Genomic DNA, 17,199 nt, shown 5'->3' with positions numbered 1-17,199 from the left:
ATTCAAGAGAAATTTTTTCGCCACCAGCGGTCTAGTGAGAAAGAAAAAATAGTCAACAGACTATATAATGTACATTCAACAATAATATTAAGGAATGGCCTTGATAGGCCATTCGACTCACTAAAACGAGCAGCTAAACTCAAACCGCTAAATAGTAGTAATTCAGAAATCAAAGGAAAATTAAAAACATTTACCCTTATCATCTTTGGACTGTGCATAGTTTCGACGTACATTTTGGCAAACCAGCTTAATTAAATTAAATTAAATTTAATTAAATCAATTTACCACTGGTCCGTCTCATCGGCAAAGAAGCCAGGGGGAATATATATTCCACGAGGCAACAGCATCGATGCCTCGGGAATATATACTCTAAAGTTTCAAAATCTTTCATATATATATATATATATATATATATATATATATATATGTATGTATGTATGTATGCATGTATGTATGTATGTATTTTTGTATGTATGTATATATATATATATATATATATATATATATATATATAAATTAAATAATAAGGGTAGAAATTTTAAAATCCGAAGATTAAAAATCGTGTTACATACAAAATTAAGAGGAATGACCACTAAAGTGGACACCCTATATGCTAAACATAGACGTCAAATCACCATTACCACGAAGAATGTTTTCTTAAGAAAAAAATCTCAGCAAAACGCTAATATTTAAAAATGAGAAGACATGAAAACATACAAAATAAAAACAATTACCTAAGTACCAATTTCGTATGTTTTCAGTTGCCTTGCTCATTTTTACATTTTGGCGTTTTGCTGAGTTTTTTTTCTTGGGAATACATTCTTCGTGGTAATGGCGATTTGACGTCTATGTTTAGCATATAGGCTGTCCACTTTAGTGGTTAGTCCTCTTAATTCTGTATAGAGAGAGAGAGAGAGAGATGGTCAGACAGACAGACAGAAAAAGAGAGAAATTTGGAGAAATGTGACCACGTGTGTACCGTTGGCGATTTTTTTCCTCCGTCTTCCCTTCTTTGGATCTTTCCTTTTCCTATGTTTCTGACGTAGAGTTCTGCTCGAAACGTTAAACCCTCCTTCTTTCCTTCTTCCCTGGGCGTCCAATAACACTATGCTTGTTCCACGTCCTCGCGTTGTTGTGTTTTCTCTTTGTGTTTTCATGTTTGGATTAACTATATATATATATATAACGGTCTTCTTTCAGTTTCTGTCTACCAAATCCATTCACAAGTCTTTGTTCTGCCTGAGATTATATCAAAAAATACTTCCCACATGTACTCCACTGAGGGACTGAACCCGAAACCATGTAGCTGGGAAACAAACTTCTGAACCACAGAGCCATGTCTACACTCAATGTATTTCGAAATCTATATTTTCCATTTTTTTTTCTTTGTTATTTAATACAGTGAAAAGGCTCTTACTCATAAATATGCAGTTAGAAATCGCATTAACACTTTTAAAGGTTTTGCGCTTATTTCGGGGTATCTCATTTATATTGCATTGCAAAATGCTGTCAGTTCCACCTGGGATTTTGATTCTAAGATAATCTATTGTAATGTTTTATGTTTCTTTACATGCTTAAATCTAAAGGGTCTACAAATGGGTTTTTAACTTATAGCTGCCTTTCAGTTCCAGTTAGAAAATGCCCTGTTATTGACTTAAGCATAAACGAATCTAATAAAACTGAATGTTTTGTATTTGGCCCTAAACAACCTTTTTTCGCCCCATAGACATAAGTACGGGAACGAAATTTGTTTAGTGGGAGCAAACTTAGTTTTCACCTAATTTATTTTTGGTATGTTGGGACGTTTGCGACCCCTATGACCACGGACAGGTTTGTTTTATACAAGACAATTTTTTTCTCAGATTAGGCGATCACGCGCGTAACAAAACACAATAAACTGCATAATATATAATTTAATAATTACATATATAGTATGTATATAATACAAAAACACCATGCAGACTTTCAGACTGCGATTGTCAATAAAATAAAAATAAAATTTAAAGTTTTATTCTTTCTGAATGATCCACGGCCTGGTACTGGTCTGCGGCACGAACTTTCCGGACAACCCAATACATTTGAAAGGTCATTAAACTAAGTATTTAGCGTAATCAACAATGGGCTCTTGCATGGTTGTATGGTTAAGAAGCTTGGTTTGCAACCATGTGGTTTCGGGTTCAATGTCACCTCTGGCGTCTTCTAAAATGACCCTAAGCCTAACAATGCCTTCTCAGGGAATTTGGTTGACGGAAACTGTGGATGCCCGTCGTGTGTCTGTGTGTGTACGCGTGCGTCTTTACATTCCTGTTTCGTTCCCTTCTGCTTCGATTTGTTTAGGATCCAATAACTTAGCGACAACTATGCACTGACATCGAAATTGTCCGACTAAAATCCACCAAGGGGGTGCCCTAGTATGGCCGCAGTCTAATGACCGAATCAAGTAAATGATAAAAGATTAGATCCGTTAGTTATTACAGAAAATAATTACCCAAAACTTTTACGAATACATCACTGAGTAGACATCTCAAAAGTTTAAATGTCTAAAGTAAGTATTTAACATAATTATACCAGTTATTTAACATAATTAGCAATACTGTGTACTAGTTTTAGTAACCACTTTACTTTAATTATTGTTTAACTTTAAATTAACAGAAAATTATCACACCCTGTTTATTAACTAGAGTCGTCAACTTTTACCAATTCAACAAGAATATGTCCAGATAAACATTCTTACATCAAAACTAAGCAGTTAATTTTCAAACAGAATCTACTGTGAACTCACTGTGAAAATCCTATTATCAATTAGCATTAATTTAATATATACCCATAACGGAAGTCTATACTGCACAGGAACATTACTCTCCTCTACTTGTGTGTGTGTGTGTGTGTGTGTGTGTGTGTGTGTGTGGTGTGAGTGTGTGTGTGTGTGTGGTGTGTGGGTGTGTGTGTGTGAGTGGTGTGTGTGTGTGTGTGTGTGTGTGGTGTGTGTGAGTGTGTGTGTGTGTGTGTGTGTGTGTGGTGTGTGTTGTGTGTGTGTGTGAGTGTGTGTGTGTGGTGTGTGGTGTGTGTGGTTGTGTGTGTGAGTGGTGTGTGTGTGTGTGTGTGTGTGTTGTGTGTGTGTGTGTGTGTGTGTGTGTTGTGTGTGTGAGTGAGTGTGTGTGTGTGTGTGGTGTGTGTGTGTGGTGTGTGTGTGTGTGTGTGTGTGTGTGTGTTGTGGCTTTCCAGACACAGATGGCCTGTGAGCACTTTTAACCCGCACTAATTTACACTAATCTACAGGTCCCTGTATTTCAGTTAATTATTTAAGTAAATTTAATATTTGTTTAATTTAGAGAATGTCCACTAATGATCACCCCTGATTCGGAAAAATCAATGATCTGGAAAAGCTTTGGCACCAGAGGTTCCGGGAAATCGATATTGTACAAGTGCTTATGTATATGTATATGACAATTATCGAATGTGTGTAAAATGCTAGATATGGTGGTAGTGGACGGTCAGGAAAAAAGGGGAGAGTGTTGACAGGAAAAAAAGCCATCATGCATGCATGAATGTATGTATGTATGTATGTATGTATATGAGAAATCTCGAGTTGCGAATGAGAAAGTAAGGAGGGATATCAAGAAGGGCAGCGTTGTTATACTTCCAGATGGGAAGGGTCTTCCTATGATGCTGACATGCAGTGTCTGTGCAAGACCCTGCCCCAGTAAAGCTGGACTCAAGAGTCATCTTCGTAGTCATAAAACGAGACAGATGAGTGACAACCTGGCCACTGGTGGTGGTGCGACACACCATACTAATCATATCTGTCAGGCATGTGGAAGGGAGCGTAATTCGGCAGGAGGACTTAAACGACATGCAAAGGTACATAAAACCCAGTTACAACTACAGCCGGCTATTACCGGTAAAGGTATTAGTTGCCAATTCTGTACAAGACATTGTAGATCTTTAGCTGGGCTAAAAAGTCACATTCGATCACAGCACCAGTAACAGTTAAGCTTCGTACAATGGCCATACTCGATAACGAGGGGGCAGCCATCATGTATGTATGCTGGTTGATTGGTTGGTTAGTTGGTTGGTAAATAGTTTTTCTATGCTTGTACATCGACTTACCAGCAGTGTAAATATATTTTTATATATATAACCATTCGGCATCTCCTATTGAGGATGGCTAAGAAGCTGGAAACCCGTCTGGGCGTCCGCTAGGGGAAGACACTAAACAGATTAGGTGTATTTTTACATCTTTTGCAATAAGGGAGAGAATCTTCTCTACGGTAACTGCACAGTGAATTTACTCTTAGAAATTAAAATATGTCACAAACATATTTTACTAACCTAAAGTTCGTATATTTTAAAGTTTAACCTTAATACAAAAAGAAATCTTTATTCATATTTAAAGATATTACAGATGGGAGGCTACACATTGCCATCAAATTTTGGCACAAGGCCAGCAATTTCGGGGGAGCGGGTAAGTATTTTACATCGACCCCAGTGTTCAACTAGTGCTTATTTTATCGACCCCAATAGAATAAAAGGTAATGTTGATCTTGACGGGATTTGAACTCAGAACATGAAGACGGACGAAACGCCGCTAAGCATTTTGTCCGGTGTGCCAACGATTCTGCCAGCTCACTGCCTTACAAAAGCTACATATTAGCTTCTCAAAACATACAAAGACTGCTCACTTCACTTAAACGTTCATTACTTTATGCAGTGGAATGGTATCAGTGACCGGGTCGTAATTGATGCAACTAAAATTTTGACACCAAATAATAAATGTTTAAGTGAATAGCTTTTGTATGCTTTTCAATAGCTAATATGTGTCTTCCACGCTGTAATTGCTTTAGTTTCAGCACACGGTCTCAGAACAAATCACTTACCTTGCATATACATTTCCGAAATGTTTATATTTAACACAAATACAAACATCGATATTTGTACTGAATTTTAATTTACAATGCTTGTATTCAAGTTTAACTTTGATGCAAACATCGTTTCATTGTAATTATTTACTCACATTTTTCTTTCTCAAACATTTGTATAACACAAATATACTTCTCTAAAATCAGCGACGAAGCTAGAAGTAGCTGATTTGTAATCACCTTGTTCCACGCATCCAAGTTTCAGAAACGCTAATATAGTCTGCTTTTCCATGGTGTTATGCTTTTGTGCTAAATTAATGTAGCCTTCTGATGAATATGATGCAAGTAAAGATTTTCTCTCGAACAAAAGTTTATTTAATATATATATATATATATATATACAGCCGAAATTGCAAAGATAATCTGGAACTCGACTGAGGAAAGAAAACTTCGAATGACCCGTCCTTGTTTTCCTTGTATCGTCGTCTGTCTGGATGCTTTGTTGCCCCCCTTTCTGTATTACCTAACTGTCTGGATGTTTTGCGTTCCTGTCCCACTTTTGTACTTTATATATATATATAGAATAAGAAATTTTAGTAGAGATGATACTCCTTTTTGTGCTCGTTTATGAGCAAAGGAGTAATAAATTTTTTAGCAGAAGATAAAAACTTCGGTTGTCAGTAATTTACATCCAAATAAACGAAATCATGCTTCCAGTAATTTATAAGACGTGATGGGACGGGATACGTTGTTTTATAGCTGATGATGATGATGATGATGATCGCTCCTGTCGGTTTCGATGTATGAGTGTTGAAGGAGAGTACTTAAAGTTAAAGAGAGTAATAGAAAGAAGGAAAAACTCTAAGAAACTGCATCTATTTGCGATGGATGTGTGAAGCATGAATGTGTGTGTGCATATGTATATATACATATATATATACATACATGTATATGTATACATATATATATATATGTATATATATATACATATATATATATATGCGTGTATATATATGTATATATACATATATGTGTATATGTATATATATATATGTGTGTATATAAATATCTATAAGTGTTCTGAAAACTATTTACAGCCTTAGATTTTTTATCTCATTCTGCCAGTTTGTATATATACATGCTAATACATGACCCACATTGGACTCCTCATTCGTATCATTATCGAACCTTAACCATGCTCTATCCATAGCATTTACTTAGCCTTACCCGACACCTTTTTGGGTCTTCTTGACACCAATACCTCTCATACCCTCGATATATATATATATATATATATATATATATATATATAGATAGATAAGAAAGTTTGTTTGGTAAAGCACGTGGGTGAATATATAAGAAAATAGTAAAGTGTGAAAAAACGACAGAAGGCTTAAATGTTAAAAAATATATATATGTGTCAAAATGTCTGGAGAATATTGGAAAAATTTTTTTTCCCTTTCCTTAAAATGACATAATTTTAAAATTTTTAAAGAAATTACCGGTTTCGCGTGTAGCTTTTCAAATTTCTTGTGACGTTATGTTTATATTGCATGGAATTATCGTTGTTTTTATTTCCAGGAGATTTCTGAATAAGGGGAGGTAGTGAGTGATTTTTTCCGGTGTAGGGGAGATAATCGCTTAAAAATTTTTTTTTTTTTTTTTTTTCCTTTTCCTTGTTAATTTCTCTGTGTCAGTATGTTCGGATGGTTGATTTGGGTTTGTACTTTTCAATGAAGAATGTTTCCTTGTTCAGTCTCATTTGTGTTGATGATCCGAAAGCACATTGGTAAAAGGGGAGATGAAAAAATGGTGGCAGTAGTTGCTTTGCGCATTTCTCAATGTGCTCACTAAAAGGTATCATTCTATATTCTGGGAATGCAATCTGTTGTCGATGCAGTGTGCATCTGCGCCTGAGTGATAGTCCCGTGGAACCCACGTAGTCTTGGTGGCAGCCCGGACCCGAATTAAACATAAATTATGTTTTCAGAGGCACAAGTAAGTAAAGTTGATTTGATCTTAAATTTCTGTCCCTCTTTAAAGAAGAATTCTGATCCTTCCAATAGGTTAGGACATGTTGCACAGCAGTTCGATCTACACATTTTTTTACTTTTGCATCCGTAATTTTAGAAGACAATTTTGCCTTTGTGAGAATCTTTTTTAAGTGATTTAGGCTGTTTGTAGCTTTTAATGATTTGTGTTGTATGTTAGAATTTCCTTTAATTTTGGGTTTTTATGAAGTATTGGTAAATCTGGGTGATGATGGTGAAGGCTTCTTTGTTTCTGGGGTTGTATGTAGATATGTAAGGTAGTATTTTCGGGGAAGGTGTTGGTGTGTGTTGAACTTTTCTTAAAGTTTCTATGTTGATTTCTGTTGCACGTCTGATCCCATCCTCTATGAGTTGAGCTGGGTAATGTCTGTCAATTAGGGTTTTTTGAGTTCTTGCAGTCTAAAGTTCTGGTATTTTGTTCTGACACTATTGTGCATATCCTTCTTGCAAGGTTGAAGGGGATGTTTGTTTTAGTGTGTCTTGGGTGGCATGAATTAAAAAGAAGGTATTGTTTGGCGTCTGTGGTTTGTAAAAAATGTCTGTTTCTATTTAAGGTTAATTTTTTTAATTAGTATATCCAAGAACGGGAGCTCCTTTTGGTTGTATTCCATTGTGAACTGTATATTTGGGTTTATGCTGTTCAATAGGTTTTTAAATTTTAGGAGTTTATCTATGTTTTCATTCCAGAGTTTATCTATGTGGTGTAGGTCGGGCGGGTCTCAACGGACCAACCATGATGAAGACAATGATAATTTAAATTCAAATCCAATAGTGTATTTATGTCATAAGGAAAATTACTAATTGGAACCCGGACATACATATGTGCCACTTCGGATCCTAATGTAAGCGTTATTAATAATATTATGAATGATAATAATGATAGCATTAATGGTATTGACAACGATAATGATGCTAACTTTAATGACGCTTTGGAAATTAGTAGGAAGTAATATAATGTACTATTGACTATGTATATTTGCATCTAGGTACTAATATGTGTATGTTTATTATCACAATATTAAGTTGAAGAACTGAAACGTTGAATATGGAACGTATATATGTTTACTAATTTATTATTTTTATTTACATATTATGTATATGTATATTTTTATATGTATAGGAGTGTGTGAGTATATGCACTCATATGTATATGTATATCTCCAAGGAGGCCTTATGATATTTTTGTAAATGTCTCATTTATATCTATATATTGACCTACCATAAAAGGCCAATATTGGTAAAATGAGACATACTTATCTACATGGCCGAAACAGCTGTAAGATGTAATCTATACTTATATTTATATTTACTTATATGTATATTCTCTTTTTTATATATATTCTACTTTATTATACAACATCACTCTTTTATGTACACTTTTTTATGTACACTCCTTTATGTACACTGATTTGTTCTGCATTTTTATGTTTAACCCTACAGTCTCTTATGTGGTGGTTTAATAAAGTATGTGATTGAGTATTATCTGGTAATTGATATTTGATTTGGATGTATTTCTCCATTTTCTTATCTTGTATTAGTAATTTGTGGTAAAATTCATTTTACCTTTGCCCATATAATACAGTAAATGAATTGATTGCATCGCAATCCTTAACATTATGTATTAACTTTGTTGGGTACTTCACTAGCAGTATATTGGATATATGTTATCCCATGGAGGGTTGCATTACAACCCCTATCCCAATTTATATATATATATATATATATATATATATATATATATATATATTATATATATTATATATATATATATATATAGTTTATAATATATATATATGTGTATGTGTGTACATATATATATGTGTATGTGTGTACATATATATATATATATTGTTGTTGTTGTTTACACTTTTACCGCTTTTCTTATATGACTGACAGCGGTACTTGACGTTAAGAGTCGTTGGTGAGGATTAAGATGGTCTACATCAAAATCCGAAATCGCGATCAGGCTATGTACGCTGGGGACTTACCTCCCTTTGTCAGTCACTTAAGACTGTGCGTTTGTGGCTTTGAGTTAGTTTAACTCTTATCTTTAGCAAAAGCGGTCCTAGTCAATACCCACTGTCACCTTTGTGACCTCTATTATATATATATAATAGTATGTATGTATGTATGTATGTATGTATGTATGTATGTATGTATGTATGCATGTATGTATGTATATGAATTTAGGCAAAAATGGCACAATAAGCTTACTGAAGTGACTATCTCTTATGATAAAAGGCAGATTTTCTCTGCCTCTGACATAGTTTGTTTTTAATACAATTGTACAATATAGAATTTCTTCAATTGGAATTTACCTATGATTTTTCGAAGTAGATTCCATTGGGTCATGGCATATCAATTTTTTTCAATTTGACCCCCAATTAAGCAAAAATTCGAGAAAACTAAATATTTTACGATTTGCCTCTCTCATATCAACTGCTTCACTCCTATTACCACACTTTCTCCTACTTTCTCTTTGCAAGTGTACCTTAAACCACTACTCAAAAAAAATACACAGGAAACAGAAACAAATAAATACATAACGATTTACTCCTCACGCAATTTCTTCAATTGGAATTTACCTATGATTTTTCGAAGTACATTCCATAGGGTCATGGCATTGAAATTTCTTTCAATTTGATCCCCAATTAAGCAAAAATTCGAGAAAACTCAATATTTTACGATTGGTTTTTAATTTACTTTCTGTCGCTAAGTTTTCGTAGTATTAATTTGCGAGCGTACTTCAGTTGTCAATTGTTGAAAGAAAGAAATTGTAAGCTAAGAAGGTGTGTGTGTGTGTATGTGTGTGTGTGTGTGTGTGTGTGTGTGTGTGTGTGTGTGTGTGTCTGTGTGTCTGTGTGTGTGTGTAGGTGTGTGTGTGTGTAGGAAGTGAAGGATAAAAATATGGCAAGAAGTGGACAGATGTACATATATACATACATACATCCATACATACATACATGTGTGTGTGTGTGTGTGTGTGTGTATGTATGTGTATTAATGTGTGTGTGTTATCTCTCTCTATATAAAGCTGAAGTTGTCTGTGTGCGCCAGGTTTGGTAGCCTTCAACTAACACTATCTCCTCCGAGACCCTGCAGCGCAAGTTGACCAAAATTGAGAGTATGATAGAAGAAGGCTTGCTCTTCCTTCCGTACAAGATAAAATTCAAATTGGACCATGTTAACACCAAAAATTATTTACATCAAAAAGGTGCTTTTTTCTATGAAAATCCCTATATTTTACGATTTTTTCACTGCTGTGTCACCACTTTTCGGTGTATTTCAACCAGAAAAATGTTCACTTGAAGAGAATAACAAGCTACATAATGCAAAATTTTTACTTTTCAAAAATTCCAATTTTAAAGGGTCGAAACAAACCCGAGCAACGTCGGGCGATACTGCTAGTATACTATATTGGTGACTATATACATAGTGTCATATAAACATATACGTAAAAACTCTATTCTACTTCTTTTGCCAATAGTGTATATTTCAGTAAGCTTATTGTGTCATTTTTTACCAGTGCCATTTTTACAGTTTGCCATACGTACCACACATCTGTCTGTTTTCTGCGTCTCTCTCTCTCTCTCTCCTCTCTCTCTCTCTCTCTCTCTCTATCTATCTATCTTTATCATTTCATACATACATAGAAACATATTTTCATACATACACACACATACATGCATAAATACATACATACATATATACATACATACATACATACATACATACATACATACATACATACATACATACATATATACATATATACATATATACATACATACATATAAATCCATGTTTCCACGCACAAACACGCATATATAGGCATATACACGCTCGCATATAATGTTTTATGCTTAGCCGTTAACACATTAACGTGTGTGTGTGTGTGTGTGTGTGTGTGTGTGTGTGTGTTTGTGTGTGTGTAAATTTAGCGCGGGAATAGCTCGCGTTTCTATAAACCGACTTGTTATCATAACAATATTTATACATTTACATATATTGACATGTCATTCATACGTTCATTTACACATTTATAACAAAGATTTTGAATGTATTTTCTGTTGTCTCTTTGATCGCAAGTTGCCTATCAAATTGTTCTATCGTAAACACGTGTTGACAATGTTCTCTGCGACCCGTACAATATCGACTCTAGTGTATTCTGAGCTTTAACAACATTCTTCCACGCTCTTCCCTTTGATACACACTGACGTCCTACTTCTCACTTCTAACACTACACACTACTACCACACAAATGATATCGGCCTTCACTCGTTCTTAGATCTCCCAATACAGGTGTCATGCACACGCAATCTAGACACATAACGCTATACGGATACTGTTTCTATGGACGGACCTCGCAAATGTGCTTCGCTGAAAACATGACAACCTATTCTCCTTTGACAGCATTCCTACACTTATCAAATAAACAGCTACGTACCACACCCTCATTGTGCGTGAAAAACACACTAAACCCTTCAAAGTTGCTATAAACGATCGTCCTCGTCATCATCATAGCTCTCTCAAGTGTCCTCTCACATATCATTGCTAAATTGCTAAATGTGCGTACTTCAGTAATTACTCCATTTCAAACCAGTTATTGAGTCTTTACAAGACTCAAGATCCACCACAGTGGACAATGTTTTGGGTTGTCCGGAAAGTTCGTGCCGATTTTTAAAGGAAAGAAAAATACTTGCCATTACATTTTTTTATCAACCAAATATGAACCATTTTGTTGCACAATGTGTCTCCATCTTTCCTTTAACTTGAAAATACCCTCTTCCCAGAATTGAGATGGTTTCATGGCAAAGAATTCATCAAGGTATCTTTTTACGTCATCCAAAGAATTGAAATTTTTACCATTAAGACTATTCTGCAGAGACCTGAATAAGTGGAAATCCGAAGGAGCAATATCTAGTGAATATGGAGGGTGGGGTAACACATCCCAGCCGAGCTACAGCAATTTTTGTCTGGTTCCCAAAGCTTCAAGTGCCGAAAATGAACTTTCTTATCTTCCATTTTAAAGGATACAATAATTAACACAGGTTATAGGAACATAAACCTTCTTCCACGAAAAGATAGGTTAAACTGTGCTCTAAATGGAGGTGTAGTCAAATCCTATTTTATGGACTCAACCATGTTCTAAAATAAGTCGAAATGTAAGCTACTATAAATCGGCACGAACTTTCCGGACAACCCAATAAAGATACAAATAACAGTCGGTACAATTTTGATCATAGGTTTGCTCTGAAAATGGCTGAGCTATAGTACAAACAACAACCACAACGACAGCAGCAACCATTAGTTCATAGATGTGCTGTTTTTCACTGCTTCTGTCGGTATTAAGATAGCTCTTATCAAGACAATTAAAATATGATACAAAAGCATATGCATATAAACGTACGCACACACACACACAATAGTTAGAGTTAGGTGTATATGACTTAAAGTTTCACTAGTGCGTAGGAGTGATGAGATGGGTTCATCTTATGAGCCGAAGCAAATTTAAAGTCTTGCAGCCTTAATAATAATGTTTACCGGTCGTTGTCGACGATGACCAAGACATCACATATATACAGGAGTCTGACAAAATAATGGAAACACCTAGCATCATAACATCATAATTTTGAAATATCTATAAAACTGCCCAAATATTGTTTATTTTTATGTTTTTTTTTACTTATTATTAGTGTTGCTTAATATGTTTGGTTAAAATTGCTGTTTCTTTTAAGATATCACCAGAAAAAGTTAATTAGAATTCATTAAAATGACAGATCTGTCGGACTTTCAAAGAAGTTAAACAGCTGAAATGTTTGGTGTATCAAGAAGTACTGTCTCAATGACAGCCTTTGAGAAAGAAGGGAGAGTCTCCCCGTTAAAACGAAACTCCAGAAGAAAACTAAAACTTTCAGATCGGGACCGTTGGACTCTTATGGGAATTGTTAGAAAGGATCACAAAAGTACAGCTGCCAAAATTACTGCAGAGCTTAATGACCACCTCGAGAACCCAGTTTCCACGAAAACTGTTCGCCGGGCGCTGCACAAAACCGGATTTCACGTGAGGGCTGCAATCATAAAACCACTACTTTTAAAAACAAACATTGCAAAGAGTTTAGAGTAGAGTAAAAACCTACAGAATTGGTCCCTGGAGCAGTGGAAGAATGTTGTTTTCTCAGACGAGTCATCCTTTGCCTTATTTCCGACCACCGGCCGAGTATACGTGTAGACAGCTAAAAGAAGCATTTGACCTAGGTTGCCTTTTTCCAACTGTTAAATATGGAGGAGGATCTGTGATGATCTGGGGTGGGGGTGGGGGATATATCTTGGAAATCCGCCGGCCCAATGGTTTCCCTTCATGGCAGAATTAATAGTCAAGACTAAGCATTTTATCTGATAAAATTCATCCTATGGTTGCGGAACTAAAGTTATTACTGAATGGCACGAGGAACATTCTAGTGAAGTTGAATATCTTATCTGGCCACCACAGTCCCCAGATCTCAGTATTATTGAACATTTATGGTGCATTTTAGAAAAAACAAGTAAGGAGTCGATATCCTCCACCATCATCACTACAAGAACTGGAAACTGTTTTAGCTGAAGAATGGACAAAAATTCCTTTGGAAACAATTCAAACTTTGTACGAGTCCATACCTCGTAGAATTCAAGGCAGTCCTACCCCATATTAAAATGAATTTGTTTGAATTAGATTTGTTTGAATTAGATTTCCAACAAGTTGATTATATATATATTTATGTTTTCTTTTATTTGTTTCAGTTATTAGACTGCGGTCATGCTGGGGCACCGCCTTGAAGAATTTTTAGTCGAACGAATCGTGCCCAGTACTTATTTTTTTAAATCGCTAGGTAACGGGATGCAAACACACCAACACCGCAGTAATGGGGAACAAACACAGACAAAAAAGACACACACAAATATCTACAGCTGGCTTTCAGTTTCTACCCACTAAATCCACTTACAAGTCTTTGGTCGGCCCGAGGCTATAGTAGAAGACACTTGCCCAAGGTGCCACGCAGTAAAGCAGAACCCGGAACCAAACTTCTTACCATACAGCCACAGTCCATATATTTATTGCTTTCAAGAAAAAATACCCATACAGAAAATCTACCTTGTGTAATATATATACAATACGCAAAAAAAATTAACATAGACAAACAGACAGATAGACAGACAGATAGATAGATAGATAGATAGATAGATAGATAGATAGATAGATAGATAGATAGATAGATAGATAGATAGACAGACAGTTAGATAGACGGATATATATATATATATATATATATATATATATATAGAGAGAGAGAGAGATAGATAGATAGATAGATAGATAGATAGATAGATAGATAGATAGATAGATAGATAGATAGATAGATAGCAGACAGAAAAACAGACAGAACAAGAGTACACAATCATTGAGAGACAGTTGTAACCAATTTCTAGGTGAAAATTACAGTAGAAATAGAGCCGCATCACCTTTCCCCTTTTTATATGTATGTATGCTAAAACCAATATAAAATATTACAGTCGGCAGATTTTTTTTACCATACAAATTTATTATAAATGCACATAAATCAATGTTTCTGGTTTTCGTGAAAGACAAGGTTAGCTTCATTCAGTTCCGCATTTGATATTCTGTAGAGAAAATATGATTATAGTTCAAAGAACAGTTACGACCTCTTTCATTTCGGTTGACTGTTAAGTCTGGGCACCTCTTAATATAAAATTTGGTTGACAAATAGATGTTTTCACTGTAGTCTATGTATTTTGGGCCTAATTATCTGTACATACTTTATGATGTAATATTGTTTTTATATAATAATAATAACATATACATATTTACTCACACACACATATGCACAAACATATATATATATATATATATATATATATATATATATATATAATATATATACATACATGTGTGCTTGTATGTGTGTGTATATATATATATTTGTACGTGTGTGTAGAACTCTAACGCTAACTTAACGTTGCTATGAATAAATATATACGTGGTGGTCGTATTTTATACGTTTAATAATCATATTTATCGGGCTGTGAAATATAAGCAGTTAATAGATCACAGGAGCTGAAAGTGGAGAACTGCAGAACGCTTTGCGTCTCTTAAAGTTTTGTGTTTTAAAGAAAATCATTGGAAAAAAAAAAAACGAAAATGAATTTCATGTCAGTGATTACTTTAGAAAACTACACCAATACACCAAATACGAAATCAATTTAAACAAAAATTGAAGAAATTGAAAAGTGGCAGCCAAACAGAAAAGGTCCAAGCTTGTCATTCGCTCTGTTGCTACTCACAGATTTTTACTTCATGCGATCCTTTTTGTTGCTTGTCCATATAACCTAAGTTATACAGCAGTAATGATATAACGTAAGGAAAGACAGTTTTCAAGTAAATTAACTCTGCTGGCACATATGAAGGCATTTTACTCGTTTAAAACCGCGAAACGGAACCAACTTAGATGTACATACATATAAGATGCACATACATATAAGTGTACATATGCGTGTGTGTGTGTGTATTATATTATATTATATTATATATATATATATATATATATATATATATATATATATATATATATATATATATATATATATATATATATATGTAAAATGTGACCGCGTTTGTATCGGTGGCGATTTTTTCCCTCCGTCTTCCCTTCCTTGGATCTTTCTTTTTCCTATGTTTCTGACGAAGAGCTCCGCTCGAAACGTTAAATCCTCCTTTTTCCTTTCCTTTCCTGAGCGTCCAATAACACTATACTTGTTCCACGTCCTCGCGTTGTTGTGTTTTCTCTTTGTGTTTTCATGTTTGGATTAACTATATATATATGTTACAGATAAGAAATTAAATTTCGAATGCAGTATAGCTGTGAAAACAACAGAGTTTAATTGGGTATTTACCCTTTAGAAGACGGGAAAAGCAAAAAAGATATCAGAGGTGGCTACGAAGAATGAAACCACGTAGGTACAAGCTGATTCCTCTAGACCAGAGGTCCCTCAGCTTTTTAGACCATCGAGCCCTTCATGGAATCCTTGGCCCCTTATCGCCCCCACCAAGCATATGCAAGAAAATAAATAAATGATAATAATAATTAAGCAGATATGCATTTATCGACCATTTGAATAGTCAATCGACTCCCAGGGGTCGATATCAACCACTTTGGAGATCCCTGCTCTAGACCATTAAGCTAAACAGTTGCTGTTAATTTTAATGCTAAATAATAGCTTTTCGAATGTGAGACAATTTTATTAAACTTTGGAAGCGCCGAGTGTGTTGGTATTTTACACACAAGAGAGTAAATAGTATAACTGTGAAAACAGCAGAGGAAAATTATATATAAGGGAGTAACTATCTTCGAAGACTCATATTGTCTTTCAGTGCTCGAAATGAGGAGTAGATAGACAGCCGACAATTGATGAAAGGGCCTTTTTTATGTTACTCGTCCTGTTTTCCATTTGTTTCTTTCGTATTGAAGTCATTTGTTTTCGCATTTCATGTTGTTTACTGTTGGTGACGTCCTGTACCCATATATGCATATATATATATAATATATATATATATATATATTATATATATATATATATATATATATTATTTATACTTTAATTGATTGAACGCCACGCATCTTAATCTTTTTAATGCGACTCAACTCTATACCGTTTTCTCCCCATCGTTTCCTCCTCTTCACCGTTTTCTCTCTCTCTCTCCCTTTCTCTTTTTTCTCTCTCTCTCTCTCTCTCTTTGCTCACACGTGCCCATCGTCCATTTTTCTTTTCTTCACATGGTCATAGTTCTTTTCCTTCAGTACTGTCCCAAGGACTGGACGTATTCTACCTCTCTCTTTTATCTTTTCCCTTTTCAAAGAAAATATTTTACCTTCGTTCTGACCCAACGATCCTCCATGTTTGTTTTCGTTCGGTTTCCTTGCATGTCTCCACTGTCATGTTTTTGTTCCCAACTTTGACTCTCCATAAATCCAAAATTTTATTTTGGTACTTATGGGAGCAACTGCCTTCGAAGACTCATATTGTCGTTCAATGCTCGAAATGATGAGTAGATAGACAGCCGACAACTGAGGAAGGGTCGTTCTTTATGTTACTTGTCCTGTTTTCCATTTGTATTTATCGTTGTTTGCATATTGAACTCATTTGTTTTCGTATTTCATGTTGTTTACTTTTGGTGACGTTCTATACCTATATATGCATATGTGTGTGTGTATATATATATATATGCATATATG

The 17,199-nt window shown here is 34.9% G+C and overlaps 1 long non-coding RNA gene across 1 annotated transcript in view; it reads right to left on the bottom strand.

Moving 5' to 3' along the window:
* The window catches only part of LOC118763205, a 17,391-nt gene extending 2,566 nt beyond the window's left edge, over positions 1-14,825 (bottom strand). Inside the window, exon 1 of the long non-coding RNA XR_004998955.1 lies at positions 14,800-14,825. This is a non-coding gene — a long non-coding RNA (uncharacterized LOC118763205). The remainder of the gene's footprint in view (positions 1-14,799) is intronic.
* Between the last annotated feature and the right edge of the window lie 2,374 nt (positions 14,826-17,199).

This window comes from Octopus sinensis, linkage group LG4 (genome assembly GCF_006345805.1).
Source record: "Octopus sinensis linkage group LG4, ASM634580v1, whole genome shotgun sequence".
NCBI classification, from domain to species: domain Eukaryota; kingdom Metazoa; phylum Mollusca; class Cephalopoda; order Octopoda; family Octopodidae; genus Octopus; species Octopus sinensis.
Note: the sequence above shows the minus strand (reverse complement) of the source record. Positions and strands in the feature narration are given on the sequence as shown.